A 9705-nucleotide genomic window follows, 5' to 3' on the forward strand; every position below is an offset into this window, starting at 1 on the left:
GTCCTTCCCCTCCCCTCCCCGGCCCGGAAGCAATCACGGGCTGGCGGGATTTCAGGCCCCAAGTAGAAGCATCTTCAAATTAATGAGGTAACGGGATGCCGGGAAGGCTGCAGCAGAGCAAGCGGTCAACTCTGCTTCATTCCCCCTCCCGACTCGTCAGCTGCTGCGAGCCCTTAGTTAGCAAAAAGGGCCGGATCTACACCGTTTCTTTCTCCGGGGCTTATTATTCATGCATTTTGGCAAACTCATCCCTCTCCCAAAAGAGGTCTGCTGTACAGCTGGCATGAAGCGGTTCTCGAAATAGCAATTGGCGTTAAGATCTATCACACCAGGGAAAGGTGCGTTCCTTGGGAGCAGGCCAAGGTCACCAAGTTACAGGCTGACAGAGCCAGTTCTGCAGTCTAAAGGAGGGGGGATGGCAAAGCACTTTTGCACCAAGATTCCAAAAACCTGAAGAGCATCTCTGGTTCAGAGTAACACCACATCTGTCTGCAGCCAAGGAACTAGAGGGGTTCCCAAACCCTGTGTCACAGCAGGCAGTGTGGGATACATCGCCTCTGTTGGGCTCAATGATCTTAAAAGGTCTTCTCCAATCTAAACAAGTCTATGGTCAACATTCCAAGCCCCTGCCTGGGCAACTGCTGGCTTAAAACTGGTGTCACCCAGCTGAAGAAGCACTACCACTAATTGCCAAGTCATTTTTGTTGTTAGGTCTCACCAATCTGTTTTTAGCTGTTCACCAGTAAACAGACTTTAGACCAACACAAAGCATGTCCTTGAACAGCTGATGAGCCATACCTCACTCAATGCATTTTGTGACCACAGCTACTAGATCATAATTTCATTGTACATGGAGCAGAGGAACTGAGGGATGCTCCAGAGGAAATGACCACTATTAAACTCTTCTAAACGGATTACTTTTTAATTTAAGGAAAAACAAAGGCAAAAAGAAGCCATAGCATCCAGACACAAGTACGCCTTCAATCTCTTACAGAAAGGACAGAAAGTACTCTACTTAGAAAGTTAGTGTGGGTTTGCTTCTAAATCTATAACGTCAATAAGCAGTGCTGTAGCAATAACCAAAACTTGAAATATTACTGACACTTGGCTTAAACTTTCCTCTTTAACGCTCCAGGGCAGCGGGCATCTGCTACAGCCATACCTTGTCACATGCTATTGTTTATATAATTCCTGCAATTTTATATTACAGTGCAGACAAGGTACATCTGTGACCCAGAATTTTCTCAGAAAAATCCAAGCAGATTTACAAGCAGCAAACTAAAATGAACTAACCTGACGTAAACAGTTCACAATTAACAGAGGTAACAGCTTGAACTCGAGGTTAGAATTGTGTATTTTCTACCCCCTCATTACTGGGCTCTCCATACATCGGTCTGTACAGAGCACTACACAGATTCCGATGCTCACCAGTAAGAATGGGTCCCCCTCCCTCTTGACACCCATATACAGCAATTTAATAAAAGAAAAATGAAAGTGTAGGTATTTTTACTAGGGATCACATCTCTTAGACTCTCCTAGTCAACCTAGGATACAACAACTCCTGTGCTCCAGGATACAAATGGGAAATCGGGGGGGGGGGGGGGCCGGGGCAAGGTGGATTTTCATTTCATTTGCTTGCTCAGAAGACAGCCCAAACATGAAAAACCAGGCTCTCGGGTGCAGGGGGCACATTAAGGCTATGCAACATTGCCATGAGTACTCAAGCACACTCGCACGGGAGGCAACTGCAGCCTGTTGGAGGGAACAAGCTGGGGAACCTGGCACAACACAACACCCTACACAACCTGTCCTCCATCTTAAACTGTCACCTGTGGTCTCTAGCCTACTCTGCTGCCTTTATCCATCAATTCCAGAAGCTCAGCTTAGATGACTTGATATGCTATACCCAGAATTCACCTCTCTAACCAGTGAGCAGCAAGGGTCTCTCTACATTAGGCAGCAAAAGGAAAGTCCTACTGAAAATGTTTTCGTGGAAAAAGGGTACAAGCAAGTGGAGAGGTAAAAGGAATTATAGCTCACTCTTCTCCAAGTACAAGAATGGGTCCAGAATTTTTACTTCCCCAGCAGCTGTCACTGCCCACAGGAGCCTCACAGCACGTCTTTGGCTCAACGTTTCCTACCCAATGTTGATGCCGCTGTCGCCTCTGCAGAAGCACAGTATAGTCATACTTAGAAAGAATAAAAAATAATTACTTTTCCTTATGGAAATAAATGAATTAATAATGGATTCAACATTTGTCCCAGAGTCTGGGAGATCATAGCTTGCTTTTCCTTCAAGGAGTCCCAAAGGGGAATCACCACCATACCCTGAAGCTCCAGCCTGAAGAAAGAGGGTTCTGCAAAGCATCAGTGAAGGCACCAAGATGGGACACTGCAGCCTCTGCAGGGGATCTCAGGGCAGAGGAGAGAGAAGGAAACGGACTTCAAAGTCCCATCCTTGCTTGTAATTACCATTGCCACAAACAAAGAGATGGGGTTAGGGAAGCATGTTGTGTGGGCTTTGGTGGAAGCTGCGCTTATCCATGCATTTTCCAGCCCTATGGGAAGTTTAGCTGAAGAGAACGTATAAAGTAATATTCCCCTCTTGCCCGATTCTTCCTTTACGTTGGGCTAATGAAGGGCTACATGGTTTTCTCTCTTTGAGGTCTACAGTATAGACAATGCTATATAAAAAAATAAAAAAAAATAATGAAATAACATGTTAAATTGCATGACTTTCAAAAGTGAGAGTAAAGAAGGAAGACCTAGGGAATCAGCTCCTTAGAAAAATTCGTTAACATCCTTGCAGATTTATTGAGCAGTGGCTCTAATGATACTACAGAATATAGATGTATTCTGCTTTAATGGTGAGGCAGGCAGGTGCCATTAAGGCTGTAGGAGATGTTAACGACATGCTAAGGAGGATTGTGTGTTGCTCAAGACTCAGGAGATATAAACTCTCCCCCTGTTAGTGACCTTGGAAAAGTCAATTGATTTGCCAGCCTCTAACTCTCTGTTTTTCTCTGTCTGGGTTGCAGCCTCTCCTGGGTAAAGTCTCTTTCCGCAGCTGTAATCAAGCACCAGCTACACCGAGGTGCAGTTTCCTTTTTTCCACCTCTCCTCCAACTAGACGAACAGTTAAGTGAAATATTATACTCTTAATTCTTCATGAATGCATTCAAACTGGGCAGTGTTGGGAGAATTACAAATATAGCTTGAAAATTAATTTAATAGCTGGAGCAACACCTTCAAAATGCAATATGTTAAACATTTTTTCCAAAGTTACTCCACTGTGAACAACAGACTCTCCCTGCACAAAGTGTACATACTCTAGAGAATTAACATTTTTGCCTTTTCCCTCTTCAAAGCACTCAAATCCTAATCAAATAACCTTCATTCACAGACTCCAGAATTCAACATTCCAATACCTTCAACATTCCTACATTCTTATAGCAAGTACTCTATAAAATGGACTTTCAGGAAAAAAAAAACCCAGCACGAGCTCTTTAACTCTGCTTACCTTCCTTGAAACCTCACAAGGACCACACAGTGACATTCTGGAGAACCCTTTAGCAGCCCAGTACCCCACCCCATCACACATGGCCACGTTAGCAAGGATTTGAGCTGTGCTGTGAGCCATCCTGCCAGCAGAACGGGGCTTAAGCACCTGTATAAACTGAAGCGGTTTGATAAACTTTTGGTGGTCTGAAAAAATAACAGCCACCTTTTTTTGTGTTTGTTTAGTATCCAGACCTACAGTACAGCCATCGCCGTACACACTAGGTAGCAGGGTATTGCTTGAGATGTTGACACCTGATCTAGTTAGTCACCAAAAATTTAGTATAGCAAAATCATCTATCCTGACCTAAAAAACAATTGGGTATAGAACTGACAACTGTATCTATCTCTGCATCACATTTACCCCCCAGAAGTCCCATGTCCCAATAAAAATGCAGACTAAACCTAAACCCTAGCCCTTCCCCAGCCACCACAGTGGGGCCTGGGGTACAACCCTGCTCACAGCAGCTCAGCCCCACCAGGCAGGCAAGAATATGCTCCACAGGGGTCAGCTCTGACCCTGGTGCCTACACCACTTTTCCAGCAGGAAAGCAAGAACATCACCACCTTTTTCTCTTGAGTTTTTCCTCCCGGACCCACCCCATAGCAATTTCACTTTGGCAAGTGCCCGTGCCCTTAGAAGAAGGGTCTATCCCACTGCCTACCTCCCCATGAAGCATTGACACCAACATCTCCACCCCCAAGATGCTCAAGGCCTCCACAGCTGACAGCACTTTAAATAGGTGGTCAAACAAACTTGATTGAATTGGTTACAGCCAGCAAGCTCCTCCTCTGGGCTTGGACCACCCCAGTTACCATCAGCGAGCAGCGCAGGTGAACTGTAAGAAATAATGCCACTGCACTGTGGGTCATTACTGCCACAGATAAAGAATATCTTATTTTTTTCTATTTTATTTTTGGCCTGGTGTTTTCCAACACAAACCAAAGATCTTAAAAACTTAAGCCATACAGCATCATTTGAATTAGCTCCAAGAAAGTGTTACCTCTTGATTGCATCTGCTGCTCTCCATTCAGCTCACCTGGTTCTTGTCGCTTTAGACGGGTATTGCATTTCCCTCCTGATGAAGGCTTAGTGTAGTGAGGAACAAAAGCAAAGCTCTAGTGAGAGCCAAAACAATTCCACCTCAGAAGAAGGTGATAGGGTTTTTTGTGTGTTTTTTTTAAAAGGCACCCATTCAGAAATCACAACAGCTAGCTAAGGTCACCAGGAGGCCATGTGATATCACCCTTTTTGCCTTACTTCTTGCCCTAAGAAAACCAGAACCAAAGTACCTCCTCCCTCCTCCCCAGCAAACCAGCGATTGTCAAACCAGTCTCAGCCTTTACAGGAGGCAATGAATAAACTTTTACATATACAGCCAAAAGGATTCACTTTACAACTCATCTCTGAGGCCAGCTTAGAAAAAACAGTGTCTTCTAAACAGTCATTTTCTCTAAAAATAGGCAGACCCTCAGTCTGGGACTGCCTTGAACGTAGGTGGAGTCCTCCCCTGTGAAAGTGTTAGCCAGAGCCTCCCTCCCTCCGGCAGGAGCCTTCCCATCGCTCTTACGTTGTGTCTGGAGGCATCAGCCTCCGCTCCTGCAGGCTCTGACCGCATTGAGGCCATAGGGGAGGATGCGTAAGGCTGTCTTTCCTGACAGGTCATTGTCATAGCGGTGGTGATTGACAGCTGACAAAATAAAACCTTGGGAGCCATCCCGTTGCAATCCCTACTCCTGTATAATAACCTCTCCATGTTCAGCTGAGATCTGAGATGTGGCACAAACACAAATAACTCTGGGGCGTACGTGACCTCTACGGCAAGGATCCCACCTCTTGTCCTCTCATCTGGAGGCTCCATTCATTACTTGGGCAGTGCCATGGGCTGGCCAGGAGCATCGATTCCCGTGCACCGCTCTGGGAACAGGAACGTGATAGCAAAATGGGTACGGGCTCTTGGTCCAGAGCCAGAAATATAATTTCAAAGCAGTACCCGGACTTGTGCTGAGGATAAATAAGTGGTATTTGGCCTGGAGTCAAGGATGGCCATGTGGTTCCTTTCTCTGTACGTGGGAATAGCGTGGCCATGCCTGGGTTTGCTGGAGAAATAAGGAGCTGTGGCACAGCCTGCCCACGAGCGGTGGCTACGCACGGCAGTGTAGCGTATGCTACCAGTGTGGGATGCGATGTGCCATGGGCAAACTGGGCTGCTTTATGGCGACCCAGGTGGAGAGAGGGGGATCGAACGAACTAATCCTTTGTTAACCCCTCCTGATATTCCGGAACTTCCAAACTGACATTCCTGTCGTCTTCATCTCTAATGAAAAGCAAACATGGTCCTGAGAAAGTTTCAGAGTTGTTTTTAAGTGTTAGACTCAAACCTTTGCTTTCCTTCCTCAGAGGAAGCCTTGTGCCTCTGGCGTCGTGAAACCTACCTGCAACACTCCGCGCCTCGCTGACAGCTGGAGCTTCAGCCGCTGAAGCTCCAGTGAATGTGTTCTTCAGCGGGTGGACACTGAAGAACATATTCAAGAGCATTTGTCAAGCAACAGCCATAATTTCATTTCAGAGGTGTTCACGGTCCTCATGCAAGCATCTGTAGAAGGAAAGCCTTGTTGGCAGGAACGCTGATGGCAGAGAAAACATCGCAACCACTCCCACAAAAGCGTTCCTTCTGGTCGTAGTACCAAAACTTGAGTATAATTATGCTGAGAGCACCTAGGGAGTTTGAGCGGGACGGTTTCACCGCGTGCTATCAAGAACCTCAGTAAGGCTGCGCCTGCTTTGCTTACCTGCCAAATCAATTTGGGCACTCTGGTGAGCCTGCACAGCTCCTTGTTATTATTTTGTTTTCCAGTGACACTAGGATGTGACTGGTGTTTGACTCTTATTATCTTCTTTCCCATCCTTTCCTCTCCGTGATTGCACATGCCATTAAGTGTATTGCTGTGGCTGCATATTTTTTATTTCTTGCCTTTCAGCCTTGTTAAAGTGCTGTCAGGGATGATACACAACTTACTCATTCCAGCCCAAGACTTGGTCTCAGAGTGTTTAAGGATTTGACTGGCTCCTCAGCAGCACCGAGCCTGGGAGCTGCTTGCCAAAGGCTGTTGTAGATGCTAAAAATGTACATGCTTCGCAGAGAGGGTGGAGAAACGTATGGGAAAAACAAATCTATAAGGGGCCATTAAATAGGAGCGGATCACTGTTAGCTCAGGAAGTCCCCAGCCTGCAAACTGCTAGGAAATTGGAGGCTGTACAGCCATTCATACAATTCCTCAGGCCAAAATCAGGTATTTAGGTAAAAATCAGATATTTTGCTGCCTACCTAGCGTTCATTCATTGCTTCGCATTCGCTGTGAGGTAAGTGGCTCAACACTGAGAAAAACCTGGGCATAGCCCTCCCAAAGCCTGTTCGCAAGCCTGCAAAATATGGCTATGGGTAATCCCCGTCAGAATGAAAGGCACGAGTTCAGAAACGCACAAACACCTCCATTAGCAAGAAGAGAAGTTCTACAGTCATTAACCAAGACAGAGGTGGGCCCATAGTTGGTACCTTAGAAAAATCTCAGCTTTGTATTAAACCCGACTGCCTGCATCACTTAGGATGCACTAGCATTAGCTTGCACTAGCACCAGCGTTTAAAACAATATGATGCCCAAATCTCTGCTTTTTTTTTTAAACACATAGAGAAAGTCCAAAGTGTAATTTTGAATTTCTTTTCAGCGGGTCATCGTTTGCGTTGGAAAATGGCTGATGGTAAAAACAAGGAGAAAAATTATACAAGCAAGTGAGTCATCACAGGGAAACTTCAGCTACTGCTGCTGCGCTCAGGGTTGGACTCCAGCAGCAAATAATGTAATGAAAATAGTCAGGTCATTGCTCTCAGGTAGCTCCGACCAAAGACCCCTCAATGCAGTCTTGCCATGACAACAGAAGGAAATTACAGCTGGCACTGCCAGCCCGTGCCGATGGCTGTCGCCCATCTCACCCACTCCCATCGCTGCTTCATTTTAGGATCTATGGGATGAGGGTTTCCTTTGGGAGAACAGACCAGGGGATGAGTATCCTCACTCCGAGCTTCACAGTGACAGTTTCTCTTGGATGGATATGTATGTGAGGTCCGGCTGATGAAGGGTAGGAAGATACAGGTGGGCCTGGTGGCACAGGAAGTTTTGCCAGAACCCCAACACGCCTCCGTTAAAGTGTTTCTACCTTCTTACAGATTCTGGTGGTGTATCTTTTATATAATGCTAATAGGAAAAAATACATGATTAGAGCTTTGTTGTTCTGTCTGCTATAGAAAACATTAAAAAATAGTGTCTGTCTCAGCTCACAGTATCTACTGACTTACAGGTCCTGCATCACACCTAACTGATGCAGTTTGGGGTCAGATTTGTAACTGCTCATCATCCCAAAGTAATGCTCAAGCAGACGCGACAAGGCTGCATATGCTCTCTCCCACGACGCTGTTTTCAATCCGCAGGGTGCTCTGCAGTTTTGGAAGAATAGCTTGGACGTAGTTCAAGGGGAGAGACACCCAGTAGCATTGGCGTGGGAATAGCTTGCAGCGACTCATCGTGACTTTGGATGCAGGCTGTAAATTCGGTGGTGCAGGAGCCAGAAGTCTGGTCCTCGGTGACATTACAGCCCTTTTAAGCAAGGCAGGGAGCGGGGCTGGGTATGAACACCCTCAGCCTTCTCCTGGTGACCCATGCACACCACAAAAAGTAACGACCCCCACTTTGGCATTCCTACAACACTAACTGAATCAGTCGTTTGTGGATCCCACAGCTCGGTTGCTTGTCTGGAAACGCATCGCTGGGACACCTTCAAGACTCCAGGCAATAGAAAAGCTCCGTGAACATCCAGACAAAGCGTGCTTGACTCAGCAGAAAGGATTCAAAGCAATCTTCCTCTCCCGGCGATGCCTCCTGCGCTGCTGTAAGAGTTCAGTGAGAGCTGCTCTGCGCCGTGGGATGCTCCCCCCGAGGCTGCGAACAGCCCTGAGCGAGGGGCAGGTGATGGAGCTGGGGGAAACTCACGGCTCCACCCAGATCCACCTCGGGCTTTCCATACCGTTTAGGGCAGGAAAGAATTTATCATCACATACGTTAACTCAGAAAGTAATATCGCAGGGGCTGGTGTATACCACGTGGCGTTAAAATAATTACGCCGTGTGGCTCCCAGGCTGGGAGTTTTGTGTGGAAGTGTTTCAGCTTAAATACCATAAAAAAAAAAATATCTGTTGGGCTGGAAAATTAATGGCAGGAGTAAATGTGCGCAGAGTCTGCCCACATCCGACTGTGCGGTGCCATGACGAGTGCCCCCATGCCGGGGCAGAGACCCCTGCACAGATGTCTGTCAAAGAGACCTTTGCTAGCTAGAAAGCAAACTGCTCTCGCTGTAAAGTTTTCCGTGAAAAGTATTACTTGGAAAAGGAATTGAAGCGTTTGACTCATTTTTTTTTCTGCTTCAAAACACGGTCTAGGGAAGGAAATAAACTTCACGAGTTTCCTGCATGGCAAAACCCCCATTTCAGAGGATTTGGGAGAAAATCCTGGCCCTCGCCTCAGTCTGCCTGCATGATTTTGTCTGCACACCCAGTTTCTCCCCCTCTCTGCCTCCCTGCCGTGATTCAGGGATGTAAGTGATACCATTTCCCATCCTTGTTATTTCTGGTTACTGAAGACAAGAACTTATTCAGGAGAAAGAAATCTCTACGCGGTTTACAGTGCCTATCAAAACAGGGCCTCGTGCACTATTGCAATGTAAACTACCATAAGAGCTCATAAAATATTATTCATAATTTAGCATAAATAATAAAAAGTAATATTTATAGCATTTTAATGTTGAGAGCTTCCCATGGCTGCTTTATCCACCCCTGAAAAAGCATCTATAATCAAATTCTTACGGCCGATGGGAATGACAGCATCTCAGTCCGGTACAGTCACAGCTTTGGATTTCCAGACCGTGTTCCCTACAGCCAGAGATTTTTCTTCTCCCAATCTGAGCGCTGTGGGATGCCACGCACCCAGCAACGACCGGATCCCTGTGAGCAGCTCCGAAGCATCCCGGGAGAGGAGCAGCTGCCCCTTTGGGTCCGGCCGTTCATTATAGGAGCTGGAGTTATATCCTTTGCTACA

The sequence above is a fragment of the Charadrius vociferus genome, unplaced genomic scaffold (genome assembly GCF_000708025.1).
Source record: "Charadrius vociferus isolate BGI_N301 unplaced genomic scaffold, ASM70802v2 scaffold423, whole genome shotgun sequence".
In the NCBI taxonomy this organism is placed as follows: Eukaryota; Metazoa; Chordata; class Aves; order Charadriiformes; family Charadriidae; genus Charadrius; species Charadrius vociferus.